Source organism: Ruditapes philippinarum, unplaced genomic scaffold (genome assembly GCF_026571515.1).
Source record: "Ruditapes philippinarum isolate M1 unplaced genomic scaffold, ASM2657151v2 ctg1348_1_1_1_1, whole genome shotgun sequence".
Taxonomy (NCBI): Eukaryota; Metazoa; Mollusca; class Bivalvia; order Venerida; family Veneridae; genus Ruditapes; species Ruditapes philippinarum.
The window spans coordinates 101262-123494 of NW_026863537.1; positions in this window are offsets into that span (position 1 = coordinate 101262).

A 22233-nucleotide genomic window follows, 5' to 3' on the forward strand; every position below is an offset into this window, starting at 1 on the left:
ATACTGTTAGTCAGCGAAAGTTGCAAGAGACTATAGGAAATACTGATATAAAGCAGATTCAATTTGTTCGCGCAAGGGCCTCGCGGGGGGGGGGGATTAGTCTGGCCTGTTACATTTGAAAACATTTAGCATATAAGTTCTTATAAGTAAAACTAATTTCGCAGAGAGGAGACCGTTTCAAATGAAAAGGTTCATCACTGCAGAGCATTTTTATTGTTCGTAAATGGTTTTAATTAAACGTGCGTAGACTTATGCCGTCACTCATTGGCAAGGTTGGTTCAGTAGTATCATATTTTATTGCTGTAACAAATTGTTATTCAAATAAAGCAAAGTAAAACATACTGTGCTGTCAGTTACAATTAAGCCTACGATTTGATTTTAAGTTTAAGTTTGGATGCTTGTTTAAAGGCCTATAGTCCAGCATCAAACGGTTTTATGTTTGCGATTTTCAAAAATAAATAAATAAACTAACGAAGATAAAAATAATTTTATTAAAAGAAATATCGGCCACCATTTGGAAAAAAACGTAAAAGGAATTATACGGATTTTCGGTGGCTGAACAACGTTGTACGAGTACCTTTTTTGTTTTCCTGTAAATCAAATAAATTTTTCATGTTTTAAATCATCATTAATTGGTTAGTTAATCTTATTACTGAAAAGTAATTGGACACATGCAATTTTGAATTAAATTTCAACAACAACTTAACTTCTTGTTTATTTTAAAAAGCCATTCTGAAAAACGGATTCTTGCTAGTTGAATATTATCCTCGGCATTATTGACAGGCTTGTTGTTGTTTACATTGAATCAAACATTACATGTTTATAGTCTCTATTGTTCTAATATTAAAAGACTTTTAAAGTTTATGTACATTACGTTTTTTTGCAGTATTTGTTTTAGTATTCAATGATACACAGTTACTGTAATAAATAAAATAACAATTGTAATAACATTATCTAGAGCTCTCAATAAATAAAAAATTGCTTATATGTGATTCTGATAAAAACTTTTCTTGATTATCTCTAACAACAAAATAAAGTCGAGTCTACTGTTAGTTTATATAGTTTATATATGACAGCATATTGTCATTTCATTTTGTACTTGATATTTAAAGCCTACAATCATGGGGAATTATAAAAAATAGCCTCTATGTTATCCAACTTGCGATAAAAAGTAATGTTTAACGGTTACATAACATATTGTAATTAACGTCACCAAATGATCAAAATGGTCATATACAACGTGAATAAAAGAAAAAAAGAAAACCATTGATCCATAACATATTTGACTTTTCCATTGTATTTTTATACATTTGAATGACCCGAATGCTCGCTCTATGACAGTTTGAGGATTGATTGCTTTTAGCACCACGGCAATTACCTTTATATGCTTTGTGAATCAAAGCTGTTTAATCCCACTGGCATCATAAAATGATGACGGTTCTCTATCTATAATGTCACATCAATCACTTTTATTGGCAATACCATTTACATGTTGTTAAATTGCACAAAGCAATAAGCTCCAAGATAATTAATACGAATAAAGAACATAGTGTGCGTCTTGCCAATCTGTGACTACATGTATATGTTGTGATATTTATCGGATGTTTATAACGATATGAAATGCAGTTATGTATATTCCAGTTTCTAAAATAAAACATTATTTTAAAATCTTGATATCTTTAAAGAAAAAAAATTGCTAAATAATTTTACTTCATGCTGCAAAGGTATTTTGATATAAACAACATTTATCTTATTTTCTAGAATTAAAATTATATATTTAAGTTCTGTATCAAGTTACAGAAAACCACAAAACAAGTCGCATTTCAATAGCCGCAAATTATTTACTTCATACGCTCACATTAAAACAAAAACAAATAAGTTAGTCTAAGAACAGGATTTGAAATGTCTAATTAGCAAAAATCTATGGTGGACATAAAAGCATTTAAACGAATTAAACAATATGTATCTTGCGATGTTACACAAATGTACTTGTTTCTTTAATTACTTGATATTTATTCTAACACGACCCACATTTTTTCCCTATTGAACATAGAAGAACCGAAAGTGTGTATTATTATGCAACAAAATCACTGTTGACGTTCTTTTTTTAGACTTGTGACGTAATCATTATATACATGTGACGTAACCATTAAAAATGCGACGCGCTGAAAATAAGTACGGAAACAAATCAGTAGCAATTTAGCTTATTATAAGGTACGACAAGATTTATTGTTAATGTCGTGTTAATATCGAAATAATATATCCAAATCGGTGATTTTATCGATTGATAACATCTCTGTTTGTCGTTCGGATGCGCATCATTATATCACTCGGGCTACGCCCTCGTGATATACTTCCTCGCATCCGAACTCCAAACAGTGATGTTATTGAGCGATAAAATCACTGTTTGGGATATATTATTTCTTAATTAATATACATTATTCTGATCATTTTTCATTCATATTCGTTGTTATCTTAAACGTAAATGATTTCAAAAATGTCACAAGTGTATTGTACTGAACACATCGGACATAAATATATCTTCAAAAACTAATGTCGACCAATGAAATGTAAGTCTTCTGTTCTAATATATATATAAAGGTAATATATATGTTTAAAGGTATCCAAAATATTGACATTTGAAGTCGTCGACCGAAACGTCATGGAATTGTCAGAATAATGATCAATGTATCAGAATTTAAATCAATCCACTGATTAAATCTGATATCGATGTACAGCATTGTCACAGAAACATGTCATAACACACGCTTTTAGCATCTTTATTTGTAAAACAGCATCCGATACATGCTGTACGCTACTTTTACAGTGAAACGGAAGTGGTTTTATTATTATCTGCAACTACATGTATTACGCGTCTGTGATGTCACCCATTTATTATAGTTAAACTGTATGGATATACTATTATCTTAACTGGACAAAGATATGGGGAATAAGACTAAAACAACGTTCTTGTCAAATTGAAATTGCATTTTTTTATAAAATTAAATGCTTTTAAAGGGTATATAGGCTCAGGTTAGGTTCATTTACTCTGCATACTTCTACGTCTGATAATTTTACCATGTATTTTTTCTTTTGAAATAAATCAATAAATTGTTAACCGTATTTGTACGAAACATGTTAAAACAAAGGATTACAAATTTGAGATTATCTTTAATTCCCACTCAGTAGTTTAAGCTGCATTTATTAAATAACTCAGCTGTATTTGCTAAAAAATCTTATTGTAAATAGGCACAATGATCGATGAAAAGATTCTCTGAATCATATTATTGAAAAACAACAACCACAAATAAACATTAAAATACACTAACAACACATACAACAACAAAGGAATAAAACAATCAGACTTAAAGCAGATGCCATCAGTCAAAAGAAATGAACATTTAGTTAATTAGTCCATCATTAGTCAATTTATGCAAAATATAGTGAAGACATAAATATTACCATTTTAAAAGAAAACGGTATATTACCATAGTAATTCGTTGAAACAAGCTAACCGCATTGAAATATTTCTGTATAATTGCCTCCTTTATCGAAATTATAAGAAGACTTTATCTCTTAACAATGGAAACAAGAAGTATCTTTAAAAAGATACTCGGCCGAAGTCAAACTTATTAACTTGCATAGGACAAGCTAGTACTAACCATGCTAACCGCAAACAGAACATTTTATTCGTCCTCAATAGTTTTATTTCAGTTCAATTTTACCCGCAATGATTTTTCCCCATTAATTGTCTTTTTAGATTTAAACAATATTACTAACATTATTTGATTTTAATCTAAATAGAATTTGATTTGAATAGGAATTTATAATAAAACAAACATTTAGTAGATACCGTACACTAATTCCTAATTGCAATTGTAAATTAGTCGAAAGTTCGTTTCAATCGTCTTATGCCCGGTTCGAGAAGAGAATTAAATGACTAGAACAGCTTCGAAGAGAAACCCAATCGAACGCAAAAGTATCAAAAAGGCGATCTGTCATATTTAATTTCATATTTTCATTGAAAAGCTGTTAGAAACATCTAGAAAATATCATTATTATAATTAATATGTTTTTATATTTATTCTGACATATCTTTTTCCAACACTTCTTGCCATCGCGAAATCGAACATACCTCTACCTATAACGAAAGCGCTTCTAAAATATCAATCAAACATACTATAAGTGTTAAAATGACCAATGAAAATTCTGCCTATATTCATTTCTTTAGTGTTAATTTTAGCGGAAGTCAAGGTGAAATCAGACGGCATTCGGCCGAAATATATCTGGGCTAATATTAATCAGCATCAAGTAAATGGAAAGACAACAACGTCAAAGTTTATCTAAAAAAGGAAAGGTAGTCATGTATTTTTGTATTGACGTGTTTTTGTGTTTCTATGACGCATGTATTTCAGGAGAAATCATAAATACGAGCTGTATGTGGAAGGTTTTTTATGCTTTGCACGACAAGATAACCATAAATGACGTTTTAAAATTAATCTGAAAGGAAAGAATGGTGTTATTAATTTGAAGGTGTATATTTCTGTAAAATGAAATATTTGAAAATATCACGTAGGTCTAACATTTCAAGCAGATGGATATAACTTTTTTTATATTTTTACTTTGTACTATAATTGTATATTTGAAAAACATTATTTCAAAAACTGTTGAACTTCTAATGAATACTAAAGAACAATGTATAAACCGCAAACAATCACACTGTTTTCTTTGTTCCCTTTTCGTTTATTTGTCGCTTGATTTATTACTGGTGTTATTTAACAAGATCACCGTATTGTCAATTAATAATGGTTGATATGACATTTGAAACCTTGTCACCACTTCATACTGGAATAAAATACTTTGATTTACTTACATGTAGAATGTAATTGAAACTGCTTTTGTGTTGAAAGCTATTGATAATTCAATTGATTCTGGAAAAGAATATGAAATATATATTAGATAAAGAGGTCAACTTAAAGGGTAAAAACAGAGGTAAATATTTTTAATTATTAAATTGTTGTGTTTATATGTGCATTGTAGGTCCGAGTTACTATAGTCTATGCATCTTTTAGTTCCAGCAGGTGACGTGGTTTTATCTCCTGGTGTTGCTTTTTTTGTTTGTAATACCCGAGTTAAGCCAAGAACATCTTTCCCTCTCGGTGCCATATGACATTAATTGTGTTGGTGCGCCGTAAAATAGAACAAAACAAAAGAAATAAAACTCCTTTAAATTATATTTAATGACACATAAATTGCATCTATAAAATACAAAACGAGGTATGGATCTAAATGCTTCTGACTAACAAACAAACAAACAAATACTATGCGCATATTGATTTTGTATTTCTGTATATGAACAAAACTTGAAAATATTGAAATGATCCTTTTTTTTATTGATAAGCTATGCAATTTACATTATGTAATTGTATCATATATTTGCCTGAAACAAATTCAAACGAAATTATTCATTTAACTAGACGTACGCATTTAAACAGCGTGACTTTATACAATGAAACTTCAATTTAATTTCGGATGCTGTTCAACAAATATAGATGCTAAAATCTATTGAAATGACGGACATGTTTCCGTGACAAGATATATGATATTTACAGAAATCAAAATTGTGACATATGAAGTCGCCGACCATGGAAATGTAAGAAAAATATATAGTGATTATCCTATCAGAATTTCAATCAATCTAATGATTAAATCTGTATATCGATATCAGATTTAATCATTACATTACTAGTAATTGAAATTCTGACAGGATAGTCACTATATATTATTCTGACATTTCCATGGTCGACGACTTCAAATGTCACACTTTTTATTTCTGTAAATATCATATATATTAGAATAATGGAAAAACTCGAATTTTCACATTTAGATCCATACCTCAGCTACAATAGGTGTGTTGATTTTTGCGGCGTTGAATATAATTTAAACTTTGCTAAGAATTTTGATATTTAAAACCTGCTGACTAACATACCTTTTTGGGTTGGGTATAACGTCGCACAAACACTGTACATGTCTTTTGGCGACTTCCAACTTTTCTGGTGAAGGAAGACTTTAGGTGCTCTTCCGGTTTATTTCAGGCACAGACCTGCACCTGAGTAGAACCAGCTTGCTGAATAGCTTTCCTATCAAAATAGTTATTAAAATTGCTAACCTGATTCTCTGTAGTATCAAAATATCAACATATTGAACTATCATTGATTGGGTTTTTTGTAGAGCTATACTACATCAAGACTACTTTCTTAATTGCACGAATATCATTATTTTTAACATCGTCAACAAATTTGCGACGGGATACCCATCACAAAAAACTCAGATGCACAAATATTATATAATACATTTTCTGAACTTCATGAATCAAAGCCTCGCTGTTGCTTTGATCTTTCAATTAATAAAATATTAAATAGATCTTTTGCCGATAAAAGAACACGAACATAAAGTATTAATTTAGCACTTTTAGCTTGAAACCTTATAAAATATACCCTTGAACCAACGCGTGTCACAGAATTCAATATGTATTTATTATTCAAAGTAAAGAAAATTATGTTCGCCCTATCTCTCTCTCTTATTATTTTATTTATTCTATTTTATTCAATCTGATTGATACCAATGTTCATATGATTGCGATAACTATACATTTAACATTTGAGACAATGCATTTCTTGTGTATATGTATATGTGCACCTTCTGTTGTATGCTCAATTGTATGAAAATATCTATTACTTCAACATTCCGCAAACCCATTAAAACATCATTAGTCTTGAATAGCGTTTAAACACGAACTATTGCAACATCTGTATATGTTTCAGATTCAATAAATTCGATTGAATTGTTTATAACGTTTTGTGTAAATATATACTCTCATTGTATTTTGACACCGGTGTTCATAATTATTGTCATGATCGCATGGTTTCAAGAGAGAACCATTTATCTCCTTGGAGATTCTCACTTTGGTGTCAGAAAATTGAAACATCATTTTAACTTCAATTATTTTCAATATGTGCAAAATTGAAGCGTCATTTTATAATGCCACGCTGATTAAATGCGTATGTCTAGTTGAATTAATTATTTCGTTTCAGGCATATATTATATAGGGATTATCATCACAAAGAAACCTAAACAATGTCGGTGTTGAAAAGCCTATATTCGCGTTAACTATGTCAAATATTTACTATAAACTATAATAATAATATCATACAATGACAAAATTGCTAAGGTATTGATTGTTAGCGTGTTTTGTAGAAAGATGAAACGATCTGTTTAATTTTGCAACAGCACGTGACGCCATTCAGTCGATGACTTTTATTATTGAAGTCTTTTGGTATTATTTACAGACTTGTTTCCTGTTTCCATTGATTGAAAAAAATAACTTGATATGATTATGTCAACTGTTGATTTAATATTCAGTTTGAAGAAGTAAATTTAGGTCTTTTAGATATCCTTTTTTGGCGCTATCTGCAATGATTGCTTCAATATGACCTTAATGCGGTTTAATACTTCTAAATGTTTGTCTAAGTGATGTCATCCTTAAAGTCACGATAATTTAGTTGAAATATTTTTGTTTAATTTTACACAGTAATAATACTTAATTGTAGTCCAACATCAATTTTGTATTGAAGAAAGTCATTTGACAGGTAATGAGCATGGCAATACAAAAAACTTGAATTACAATTGCATTTTGTTTCGTATATCAACAAATCAATAGAAGATCTTGATCACTAATACAGTCTATACTATATCATTGAAAGAATTGGCAGTAATACATATTTTAGAAGCATGTCGGTTTGAAAAAGAGCTATCTCATGTAACAAGTCTGATAATAAACTTGATTACAGAACATAAGACTGTGTCACTTTTTTTCTTAGTTTAAAGAAATCTACATTGATTCCCTTAATAGCAGCAATATGAAAAAAGTAATGTAAAATGTGCCCTCAACTTGTCTGCTCATTATTGCCAGAATCATATATATTCTTTCTGAGATCGTTAACCTAAAATAAACTTTATAATTTTCCTTTTCAAGAAATAAGCCAACTATATACATGACATTGTGTAAAAGGGAAAAAGAGAGAAAGAATAAGAAGAAGAACACACAAGTGCACACACGCGCGCACGCACGCACGCTTACACAATTGCTGAAAAGTGAGTTCTCGGCTTATATCTTGGTCTGACAGAAGATCTCTCGAGAACAGAGTGAGTCTAGTGATTAACTTGTATATTTCATGTCAGTGTCACGGAACACCGTCTGTCATTAGATCATCTAATTACATCGAAACGTGAGAAGTTATTACATTTGTTAAACAACATCCGATCAGTGGTGTATACAGCTTATCGGAAGTGGTGTATTTCCTGTTATTATATAGATTTAGTTAATTGGACGTCAAGAATTTGTGTTTAGTATTTATGCGTTATTTGACATATGCTTGCTAGTGTCTCAGACGCTGAAATAAATAAATGATATGAAGGGAAAGTGCCCCTTATATATCTGGCAAAATCAAGAAACAAATATGCATGCAAACATTAAATTTAAACCATTACGGTTCTAAATTAAAAAGTTTTAGGACGTATATTAATACATTTATATGCATGCAAAAATTGTAAGATGTGTATGTAACATCTAACTACCTGACAGGATGCTACTGATACTATCATACAAATATATTTAGAAATGAATTATAGTAGCCAAAACAATCCACTTTTTAATTACAAAAGATACAAAGACGATATCTTACTATCCTGTTCCATCGCTCACATAAATGTTTGAAATGTACACGAACTGTTTATTCAAGTTCGGCATATTAATTTCGCGAAGCGGTCACAAGACAATCAATATAAAGCATTGGCCTCAATTCTAGGTGATGTTCATCTCAACAAATATATGCCATAAAGCATGTTGCTTTATTTAACCGACTTTAATTCGAAACCATTTAGCGACCAATAAAAAAACGTTAAGTAAAATAAACATCTAGGATATCTGCGCTTTTTCGTAACAATTCATGAATAGAAAGGTAAACATTTGCACATTTGCCGAAAAAATAATTCTAAACTGTTTTTTCAATATCATTCTTTTCCAATGCTTCCAAATATATTTAATAAATTGTCGACAGACACATTGTGCACTTTATTCCTATTCATTTGTTCGAAGCTCTTAGTGCCTTGGGCTTTTCACCATGTAAAATTGTATTGCCAATAAATAAGGATTGAAATGACATTTGAAATAAAGCATGTGTTATCACTTTATGCTGGGATAAAATGGCTTTGATTCACCGGGCATCAATAGGAAATTGCTGCCGTGTTAAAAACTATGGATCATTTAACTGATATCGGTCAATAACTAACATCTAAACATGTTAAATATAACATAAAAAGGGCAAAGAAGATACGACAGCAGAATAAACTATTCATAAATGAAACGGTCGTAATATATGTGTGAATATATTTGCATGTTTAACTTGTTGAAAAAACTGTTGTATCAGTTGTTTTGATTTGACGACTCGGAAATAAATAATACTTAAAACTCTAAAATACGAGGTATAATATCAGTTAAACAAGTCTCTGACGGGATAAACAGGAGATATAAGTACTTGTATAACGAACTTATAATATTTTTTACAGACGACATGTTCATAAGAAAACCCAGCAACACGCCGTTAAAAATACGTCCATAATCAACGGCTAAGCTAACGTTGCGAATTCAAAAGTACTAGTTCAAGTATAGGGGCTCTCATAACGGTATAACTTTAACTGTTTTTTGTCATAATGATGATTGAATCGAGAAATATGCCATAAAGAACAAAACGAAAAAAAAAAGAAAAGAAATGAAGATATTGACACACGTTATTCACAGTTTGCAAAATGTTTAAGCCAATCAGGATTCGATAATTTGTTTGCATATTTAAAAATATCTAAATGCTGTAATAGTAAAAATATGTTTTAATAAAATATAGACAATAGTAATATTAATCTGGGCCAACTATCACATTGGAGCTAATTTCATTTCATATCAAATATCATGATTGGAAACATATTAAACATTAATACAAAGTACAACTGAAATAAAAGCTAAATATAAAGTCTATTAATAGTATAGCAATGAACTGAATGTCACCTGCCATTCCAATAAATGCCTGTTAATAATGCAAAAATAAACTCTTCACCTGTAGAAGGATTTTAATAATTCAGAAAATCAACTGATTGGCGCCCAGGGAATAGCAGGGACTATATATATATTCAGAGTAATTATGCGATAAAGATATGATCAAAAGAATATAAAAACATAATGATTACTCACCTGTTGACAAGTTGAAAAAATGGGCAACCGGATCAGAATCATTAGGAACATTCAAGGGGCACCGTCATTAGCAATCCTACAAAGCAATCCTTATGCATCATAGTTTTGCAGGACTTCAGTCATATCATCTTAATAACATAACGAAATAAGCATAGATAGTTCAACTCTTACATTAATATTTCATCATACCAAGCATTGAACCCACGTGTACTATCAGACTTTGTACCTATATTTACTCGTATATATTAATTTTTCAAGATACAAGGTAGGGCATCACTAAATCAATATAAAGTATAGTTTATCATATTATAAATCTTTCTGTGGAGCCTATATATTTCAATTGTCCATTTCTTGTGTGAACAGACAGTATATTTGTTTAATATACACTGTAAATATGTAGACGGTTTCGTTTCCCGCCGTGATTATCTATTATAAAGACCATAGTATAACTCACAAAATGCCAGACAATATATTTTCCTATCTTATTACAGATTATCGAATCTTTTGTTTAAATAGCGCATACTATTTCTTGTACATAAGCATTTATTACATCATGTTTATCTGTGTTTAAAACTGAACATTTAAAGGGCAATAAGATACCTAATGTAATTAGGAAACTTTTTTCAGTACAAACAACTATGTTTAAATGCAAGAATTCTATATTATTGTATTATTGTGATAGATATAGGTATTTAAGCATTTAAGTGTATTAATTAAGTCATATTAATATTGTTTTGTTGGTAGCATCTGTTGTCCATCTGACGTTATCCTATCCCAGTTTCGTGATTTGAAATTCACCTGATGTTTCCAAACGATAAAAGCACGCGATGATCACATCCGTATCGCTGTTAAATGTTCAACACATTTACTTTGTTATCTTATCTTTGCTTTCCAAATGGTAAAATGTTAAAATAATATTTAAAAAATGTGCCCTAGAAAGAAGAAGTTCCGACCAAAGTTTAAAAGTATGAGAAACGATCAAACACACAGATGCACATACATTATCATTATTTGTTAAAGGAGGAGTGTTACACCTCCTGCTTTCCGATCCCTCACTTTACAATGTACACAAAAGTGCTGAACTCAATATACTTCATAAACAATACATTCAGAATTCTCTCAACTCACTAAAAATATCAAACTAAAGGTGTAAAAATGCAACTTAAAGTAAAACCTTTAAGTAGTCACAAATAAGAAACATCTTCAAAAGACACTTGAACACGATAAACCTATTTTAGATACTTGGCATCATTTCGCTTGAGCTTCTAAATGTTGATTTCAAACTAATTGTATGAATGCATTGTTAGACCTACTTTCCATGAAACATTAGACTTTGGATATTGGTGTCTTCATCTACTAACAATAATTAATATTTTGTAAATTAGGCAAAAGGAATACCACTAATATTAAGTTCTTACATGTAAATTTAAACGGAAGAACAATCTGCGACAGATGATCTTCGGCAAAACAGTTTAAACATTTAAACTGAATACTTTACCAACAGATATAGGATAAAAAGTGATTTATTTATGTTTTTATCTATTTGACGTGGATAATAACACGAACTGTTGATATAGATAGCGTCTGTAACTGACGAAATGTCAGAAAATCACGTTGATCTTGTAGCAGATAATCGAATCTATGAAACATATATATCATAGGCATAGAAATGCAATGTTTGTTCAGTAAAGTTGTTATCTGTTTGATACATGTAACCATTATATTTGCTTAAGTTATGACCGACGACCTAATGGTCATAATAAGGATCTGAATAAAATATTACAACATAGGTCAATTATATGCCTTTAAACACACTTGTATGCAAAATTAAAACATTACTTACCGTACGAATAACGAGTAAAGGACACTTTTCTAAAATATGAAGGGCTCTTTTTCAGAAATAAATATCTATAATATCATCCTAACGCTTATGAAAAACGTTTTCCAATTTATAATTGTTACGAAACAAGTAACACTCCAAACGAGTGTTTCTTCTATTGAGTATGTATTATTTCTTGACGTAAATGTCTTATTCAAATGCAAAACGACGATTTTTATTACAGCAAGTGTTGTAATAAAATGATATTAGCATAAATATGCGACGATGAAGTTAATACACGTGCATATTTTATGTATGTTTAATGAAGGAAACAAAAGCTATGAACTACATTCATTATGGAGGTAAATACAAATACATTCGATATAAAGCTATAAACACTAGTTAATGCAACAGCTGCATACACTTCAGGTTCAATTGGTTTAGTTTTTCCTTTCTGGTATAATAATAGACATTAACTCCTACTGTTTGTCTTTTTTATTTATAGTCAAACTAGCGACAAATCGATATTTTAATTATGACAAGACTTATTTCAAATATTACATTTTGTCTAAAAAGAAGAATCCCCTTACATATTTTCAAATTTTCGATATCTTTAAACTGATTTTTCAAACTATTTACTTTCTCAAAAATTTCAAACTGCTTTAAATGATGCTACACACATTAAAAATGAATTCGTTAGAACTATTTTTGTCAGCATTTAGTTTTTAGCGAATACTGAAACTTTGGCTTTAATACCCCAAGAGCAAATCTTTATTTATTACGTCACAGTCGGAATATTTTCTAAAACAGATAAGTCAAAATTACACAAACACTAGATAAGATTACAACCGAACACTAGCTCAAATTAATTGAAATGATTAACAGATGCCGCCAAACATAGTTAGTAAAATCTATATAAAATAAGTTGGTGTTTAGGAGAAATACTCGCATTTCCTCAACAATCATATCAAATATCAACTATAAGATGTAATTTCAACCATGATTTGACAAAGCCGCTCTGATATAGATTAAACAAAGATCAAAAGAAATGTATACTTTTATAGCACTTAATGACGCCGTCAGCTGAAACGTTCATCATTACTTAAAGGACTCCAGCTAGATATTAGAAACCTTTGATTTATTAACATGTCTTTGTTAACAGTTTAGTGCTATATATTTATAATATATGTTTTATTGTACACATTTGTAATAAACGTTGTGATACAATTCTGATCTTGTGTTAGGTTATCCGTGTAGTCACGACAGAACAGTATAGTTGCAAGGTGGTAGAGCACAAAGTGTGTGATGTTATCGATGCAATCACGAAAGAGCAGTAAACTTTCAATCTGATGGTAGACTTAGTTACAGAAAAAATGCAATGTACAATTAAATATTCTTACAATTTAAAGTTAATGAACAGGACAGACAGATAAACTTATGTACAACAAATAATTACATTCTTTTTCTAATGATTGCTACACAACATCGACAACTTAATCCCGATTTGTCATTAATTATAAACAATTAATTATTTATTAAGCTTTCAGTTTTCGTTTTGTGGTGTTTTGTGGTGATTTATGATTTGATTATAAAAGTAGTGATAATGACATATTATTTCTTCAGAAATCAGATGCGATTGGGAAATAATAATAATAATAATATAATAATAATAGTAATAATCCATCTGGATGATAATAATAATAATAATAATAACAATAGTAATAATAACTATATTAATAATATTATTTTTAATTTTATTATTATTATTATTAATGATGCAGGTAATAAACAAAATAACAAATTGGAAAAAGTATGTAGGAATATATATTATATACTGTTCTATCTTGATATCTATCCGGCAATGTTCGTCATGTTTTTGCTGTAATATTTGGGTTGTTGATATTCCGAAGGATGACTGGCTGCTGTTTATTCTTGCCAATTGATAACTTGATTGCAACACGACAACATATTCCTTTTGATGTTTGGTGATGCTTGGTGAATCAAAGCAATTCTCTCAGAGTATGACGTGATGACGGAGCTTAATATCAAATGTCATATCCATTCTTATTTGTTGACAATACAATTTACTTGTGTGTTTTTCGACCTTTTTTTAGATGTGCATTTCATTTTTATTAGTTAATGATATTGAAAAATGCTGCTCAGTCGACATAACAAACAAAACACAAAAATCGTGAAAATGTATAATGATTTTAATGAGTACCTGCTTAAAGTGACAATTTCTTCGTTTTATGCGAAGATATTGTCAACAAGATATACTAGAACAAGATACAGAGGTGTTGTCCTGTAAATGTTTGAAATGAAATTATTAAGAATTGATTGTTACATTGAATTAAAAGTGATCCGAACTAAACGTATATTATCTGAAAGTTAAAAAAGTCTGTCAAAGACGTACTATGTATGTTCTTAACCGGTTGGAATCTACGGAACGTCGGTGTTTCTTTTTCGTGCCTGGAATAAAACACGGAGAGGTACCTGAGGTCTTCCTCTAACAATTAAACAGGAAATTTAAGTGGCCATATGACCTGTAGATTGTTGTAGATTGTTGGTAAAACCCAATCTAAAGATGATTCGAGTTGATGTTGTATTTTTACGTGTTTTGGCAGTTTCGATAGAAAATGGAAAAATGATAACATCTTGTTACTATTCTATATTTTTAGATTCTTGTATTATCGTAATTTAACATTATTTGTCTGTAATAAATCTACCTCAACTATATGTAATAGTATCGCATGCCTTAAGTTCAAGTTTCTTTTTTTTGGCATTTTTTGACACTTGCATTTTATCGATATTGTTATTATTGTTACATAAGTGATTTATTTCAAATAACATGTGATGTCTTAGTAAGGATATTCAATCCTTACAGGGCTTCTCTGCAATATCACGTAATTAATATGTTTTAAAATACAAACCTTTTTTGTGTTTTAACAAAAGAAAAAAATAACCCATTTTGAAGTTTACCAATTTTGCAAAAATACAGAACTACGAGTAGTGTTAATATATTGGTAAAATACAGAATTATGTTTTTTGGAAAATCATATAAACATATCTAAATTGTGACAAGTTGTCGAAGAAGGAATTTTGAGATATAAATTTTTCTCGGTCTTTACATCTCGTGAGGATTGAAACCAGTCTGGTGATTAACTTTTATATCGATGATGTGTCAGTGTCACGGAACACCGCCAGTAATTTGATTTAACAATTACACAAAATGTAAGAAGTAATTACATTTGTTACACAACATCCGATATGTGTTGTACGCTACTTATACAGCTAAACGGAAGTGACATTATATCCTGCTATTATATAGATTAAGTTAATTGACTACGTTGTCTGAAATGTTCAATATTATGATGGAGATGCCGAGGATGTGTGGTTCTTTAATGAAGAATCTGCAAAGATGTCCTTTGTTTATTTATGTTTATATGCAAAATTAACAAGAATGTTCGCAAATTTTAATACCTTTACCATTTTGTTGAAATCTAAAGGGTTTTAAGCAGCAAGCTGATTTTTTTCAATTAAAAAAAAAGTTTTTTAATTGTAAATATTACCATCCAAAAACGACTATAAATCAGGAACGCGGGATATTTTACTTAATTAAATATAAATATAACCATACAGATTTTCTGTATACTGAACATTTTCAAACGAAACATATTTTGCAAGATTTAAAGACAGCATACATATTGTTAATCTTATCAATAAAGCCCTAGTTTGAATTGTTTTCTCACACAAAAAATACACTCGGATCTGATGAATACCAATTTGAAAGCATATTTAATAAATTGTCGGGAAGCACCTTGTCGTCTTTTCTCCTATTCATTACTTTGAAGATTTTATTGCTTTGTCCTATTCAACAACTTATAAGTTGTATTGCCAATAAATAAAGATCGATGTGACATTTGAAATAGAGCGCTGTCATCACTTTGTGTTGAGATAAAATAGCTTTGATTTACCGGGCATCAAAAGGAAATTGCTGTCGTGTTGAAAACGATCGACCATTCAGCTGATATTGGAAAGGCATTCCGTTCAGTAAACAGTAACTAAACATATAAGATATCACTATAAGAAAATTATTTACAAGGACGAAACTCTATGAAATGAAAAGAAATCAGGTTTTAGGTTTTATGTTTATAACATAAATGTGTTTCCCTATGAAAATTACAAGGACGAATAAAAACAATGAAATTTATAGCTATTCAGTGAAAACGAGGTTAAGATGTATGTAACTATATTTATAGTTTACTTACCAACACAAACTTTAACATAAATAAAGTTATTATTTCATTATGACTGAATTCTTCATAGCATATTAACTTAACCGACAGGAGCTCAAAAAATCTAATGGCTTTAAAAAGTCTAAAATGTCTTAAAATCTACCAATTTGAAAGAAATATTTTTAGTAAAAAATAGATAAATACAGAATCCCTAAAGAAAGCCCAACACGGCAAAATTGAAAATGTTGCAGGCTCGGTTTGATTGAGCCTGTACATGGACGGTACTGGAAAGTGCAAGTTACCGTCCACGCCCCCTAGCACCGGCTTAAGCAGAATTCAACATTTAAACTTGAAATAGTAAAATTTTGAATTTAGAAACATCCGCAGATGTGTTCATACGGCGGTTATCATGGAACCTTCAATGTGACACTTCCGTGCCATTCCATGAAAAGCGGCGTATGGTCCCCAAGTAATAAAAAGCGTGTGCCCTAAACGAGAAAACAATGGGCGGAACTAAATAAAATGGAATTTTGAAAGGGGATCAGAGGTTATGAAGCCTGCGTATCACAGATAAGACGTCAAAAGACAAATTTAAAAAGCAGGCAACATATCCTAAGGGTGATTCAACAGTATTCAAGTAGGAATATTGGAACCACCCAACTAGAAAATGCCGAAAAGTAGAAACTAAAAATACCACAAGCACATAATGTCGCGCTGAACGATCTTCAAGGATCGAAAATATAACATCATTGATTAAATGTACGGGGAGACTTTTTACAGCCGCCACACGGCACAAATAACACGGATGTGATCATAAAATAGATAAATACAGAATCCCTAAAGAAAGCCCAACACGGCAAAATTGAAAATGTTGCAGGCTCGGTTTGATTGAGCCTGTACATGGACGGTACTGGAAAGTGCAAGTTACCGTCCACGCCCCCTAGCACCGGCTTAAGCAGAATTCAACATTTAAACTTGAAATAGTAAAATTTTGAATTTAGAAACATCCGCAGATGTGTTCATACGGCGGTTATCATGGAACCTTCAATGTGACACTTCCGTGCCATTCCATGAAAAGCGGCGTATGGTCCCCAAGTAATAAAAAGCGTGTGCCCTAAACGAGAAAACAATGGGCGGAACTAAATAAAATGGAATTTTGAAAGGGGATCAGAGGTTATGAAGCCTGCGTATCACAGATAAGACGTCAAAAGACAAATTTAAAAAGCAGGCAACATATCCTAAGGGTGATTCAACAGTATTCAAGTAGGAATATTGGAACCACCCAACTAGAAAATGCCGAAAAGTAGAAACTAAAAATACCACAAGCACAACAATAATGTCGTGCTGAACGATCTTCAAGGATCGAAAATATAGCATCATTGATTAAATGTACGGGGAGACTTTTTACAGCCGCCACACGGCACAAATAACACGGATGTGATCATAAAATAGATAAATACAGAATCCCTAAAGAAAGCCCAACACGGCAAAATTGAAAATGTTGCAGGCTCGGTTTGATTGAGCCTGTACATGGACGGTACTGGAAAGTGCAAGTTACCGTCCACGCCCCCTAGCACCGGCTTAAGCAGAATTCAACATTTAAACGTGAAATAGTAAAATTTTGAATTTAGAAACATCCGCAGATGTGTTCATACGGCGGTTATCATGGAACCTTCAATGTGACACTTCCGTGCCATTCCATGAAAAGCGGCGTATGGTCCCCAAGTAATAAAAAGCGTGTGCCCTAAACGAGAAAACAATGGGCGGAACTAAATAAAATGGAATTTTGAAACGGGATCAGAGGTTATGAAGCCTGCGTATCACAGATAAGACGTCAAAAGACAAATTTAAAAAGCAGGCAACATATCCTAAGGGTGATTCAACAGTATTCAAGTAGGAATATTGGAACCACCCAACTAGAAAATGCCGAAAAGTAGAAACTAAAAATACCACAAGCACAACAATAATGTCGTGCTGAACGATCTTCAAGGATCGAAAATATAACATCATTGATTAAATGTACGGGGAGACTTTTTACAGCCGCCACACGGCACAAATAACACGGATGTGATCATAAAATAGATAAGTACAGAATTCCTAAAGAAAGCCCATCACGGTTAAATTGAAAATGTTGCAGGCTCGGTTTGATTGAGCCTGTTCATGGACGGTACTGGAAAGTGCAAGTTACCGTCCACGCCCCCTAGCACCGGCTTAAGCAGAATTCAACATTTAAACGTGAAATAGTAAAATTTTGAATTTAGAAACATCCGCAGATGTGTTCATACGGCGGTTATCATGGAACCTTCAATGTGACACTTCCGTGCCATTCCATGAAAAGCGGCGTATGGTCCCCAAGTAATAAAAAGCGTGTGCCCTGAACGAGAAAACAATGGGCGGAACTAAATAAAATGGAATTTTGAAAGGGGATCAGAGGTTATGAAGCCTGCGTATCACAGATAAGACGTCAAAAGACAAATTTAAAAAGCAGGCAACATATCCTAAGGGTGATTCAACAGTATTCAAGTAGGAATATTGGAACCACCCAACTAGAAAATGCCGAAAAGTAGAAACTAAAAATACCACAAGCACAACAATAATGTCGTGCTGAACGATCTTCAAGGATCGAAAATATAACATCATTGATTAAATGTACGGCGAGACTTTTTACAGCCGCCACACGGCACAAATAACACGGATGTGATCATAAAATAGATAAATACAGAATCCCTAAAGAAAGCCCAACACGGCAAAATTGAAAATGTTGCAGGCTCGGTTTGATTGAGCCTGTACATGGACGGTACTGGAAAGTGCAAGTTACCGTCCACGCCCCCTAGCACCGGCTTAAGCAGAATTCAACATTTAAACTTGAAATAGTAAAATTTTGAATTTAGAAACATCCGCAGATGTGTTCATACGGCGGTTATCATGGAACCTTCAATGTGACACTTCCGTGCCATTCCACGAAAAGCGGCGTATGGTCCCCAAGTAATAAAAAGCGTGTGCCCTAAACGAGAAAACAATGGGCGGAACTAAATAAAATGGAATTTTGAAAGGGGATCAGAGGTTATGAAGCCTGCGTATCACAGATAAGACGTCAAAAGACAAATTTAAAAAGCAGGCAACATATCCTAAGGGTGATTCAACAGTATTCAAGTAGGAATATTGGAACCACCCAACTAGAAAATGCCGAAAAGTAGAAACTAAAAATACCACAAGCACATAATGTCGTGCTGAACGATCTTCAAGGATCGAAAATATAACATCATTGATTAAATGTACGGGGAGACTTTTTACAGCCGCCACACGGCACAAATAACACGGATGTGATCATAAAATAGATAAATACAGAATCCCTAAAGAAAGCAGTCATGATTATAGTTAGCTTAAATTACCATACTTTTAACTGATTTCAATGTTAAGTAAAAGATATCCCCTCCCCACCTCCCCCGCAAAAAAAAATCAGATACATGAAATACACTAGGAAATATGTTTAATAACACGTTTTCTGACTCTTTTATTTCTAGTTATAAATCAGCGGAATTGCATGTAATTAGAATAATCTTCCTCAGTATATCGATCAGTGCGGTTAGTAGCGATTTTATCATCAATTGCGACATGTTTCTATACTTTGTTCAAATGTCCGGACATGTTTATGTTTTAGCACCGATATTAATTTTATGCCGCATTCTTTTCCACTTTTCCCAATGTAGATTTTCATTAAAACTGATTTTTAATCAAAATAATGGATTAATTCATTTAATTGATAGTGTGAAATATTTCAGCCACCAGATAGCCACTTAGTTTAACTTATGATTAATGTGTGCAACTAATAAAATGTTTAAAGTAAATACTTTTTTTAATTATTTTAATTTTGTGGTGTCACTGAAAAGTCAAATTTTTAACTTGTAATCCATCTCGTTTGGCGAGATATTGTTTTTACAAAAAGTTATAAACAAATTGATAATACGATCCAAATAATATATCCACACGAGAAATATTTTTAATGAGAGCGTGATCATAGTACTTCTGTACTACGTTACATTGATTTTTAATAGTGATCAAACAAAGTTTTATGGCTAGTCTATGCTTTCAAAGCTTCTGTAGGACTTTAATCTATTTATCAAATCATTTAACATTTTTCTTAGACATGAAATGCACATTAAAAATAAATAAATCCACTTTTATATTTAAATATCTTATCTCGCAATGAACAAAAATGTATGGAACTCAAAATATATACATACTTATTAATACTTCAAAGGAAAAAAGGGAAATATCAAATAAAATAATTATTTGATTTATATAATCTTAACATCTTAAAAACCTAAATCATCATATTGCATGTCATTAACAGAGAGTGATAATTAGATTTACAATTCTAGCGCAGCATGAAACTGACAAGATGTCAGAAAAAAGCTTACTGTTTCTACAAGTTGTGTATCGATCCATTGCTGTATATAGAATATACCAATACGACAATATTTATATTATTATGTTATAATATCGTGTCAATCCCGTTAAATATAAAAACGTTTGAAATTAATAATTTTTTAGAAAGCGATTTAAAATACTGTTAAACTCATGAAGAAATTGTTGGGTTCTTGTGAAAAATGGCTAAGCTTTAACGTTAATTACTCAATTACCTTAAGCAAAATTGTGCATTCTTGTAAGTCAAGACATAGAACTTATACATAAATAGTATTGTGTTTGCTTGATATACTGATTATGTGGTTAATCGTGTTGAATTCCCCATCGTTAGTTTTGATTCGTAACAGAATATTTGAGAAACACGTTTTCCCTATCATCCTAGCCTACCTTAAATAAACAAACAGCGCGGATGAACATAGGGTTTTTGTTTACGTAAGTTATTATTTCGTACTCACCTGGTTAAACATAAAATGCTTCGAAAATTGAGGATAAAGATAAATACCGGTAAATGATTTTTTAGGTCCCTAATTAATTAACTTCACTATTTTGATCAGTTATGTAGCATATTTGTTAGTATGTTAAGTATTAAAAGGTAATTATAAATGCATAAATAATTGTACGTATTTAAATTAATTTGAAACTGTATGATTTGCCTGTCCAATGCATGCATATGATGTTGTCATACTAGTAAACATGTTAACATAAACCTTAAAAGTGCGAGGCCTGATTTACAAAAACACACTCAAAATCCGAGTCTGTAATGTTTATATATTATTCTTTCATTATGGCCGTTACTCTCCCCACTTTTTCAGTCGTCTGCAAGTGCTATGTTATAGATTTTCTATTTATTGTCGGGAATGAATACAAACTACTCATTTCCTTTCCTTTGTTAGCTCGAACATGTAACTGAAATGCAATTTATTAAAATATCCAGACACTTACTTCACGAAATGTATAATGAAATTTTTAAATTTACTCCAGCTGCTTTTATTGTTTGAAGTGTTGCCTTCAGAAATAAATATAAAAGTAAGTTAAAAGGAAACCTGCAGAAATGAACTGCCATACATAATCAAATTTTGTCAATTGTACCATTAATCCAAATGAATTATATTTATGTCATAAAAATTTCACATATATCACATTTAAAAAATGTGAAAGCAAGGTATATAAACTCAGTACATGTTCTTAGAAAGGACTGTACTTTTTATCAAATATTTCAATCACAAATACATTAAGCAAGGAAACTTTATTAATTTATATACTTAGTCCATGCAGTAAAGCACGATTTCCTTTAAATAAGTGATTCATTAAGGCCTACGTTTAAATGTGTTGTTATATTAACGGAAAATGAGTTTTTTTCGAAATCTGCTTACCCCAATAATATATTAAAACATGGCATGAGCAATGTTAGCGATCTATCTATCAACAAATTTTTAAAAAAATCAGAC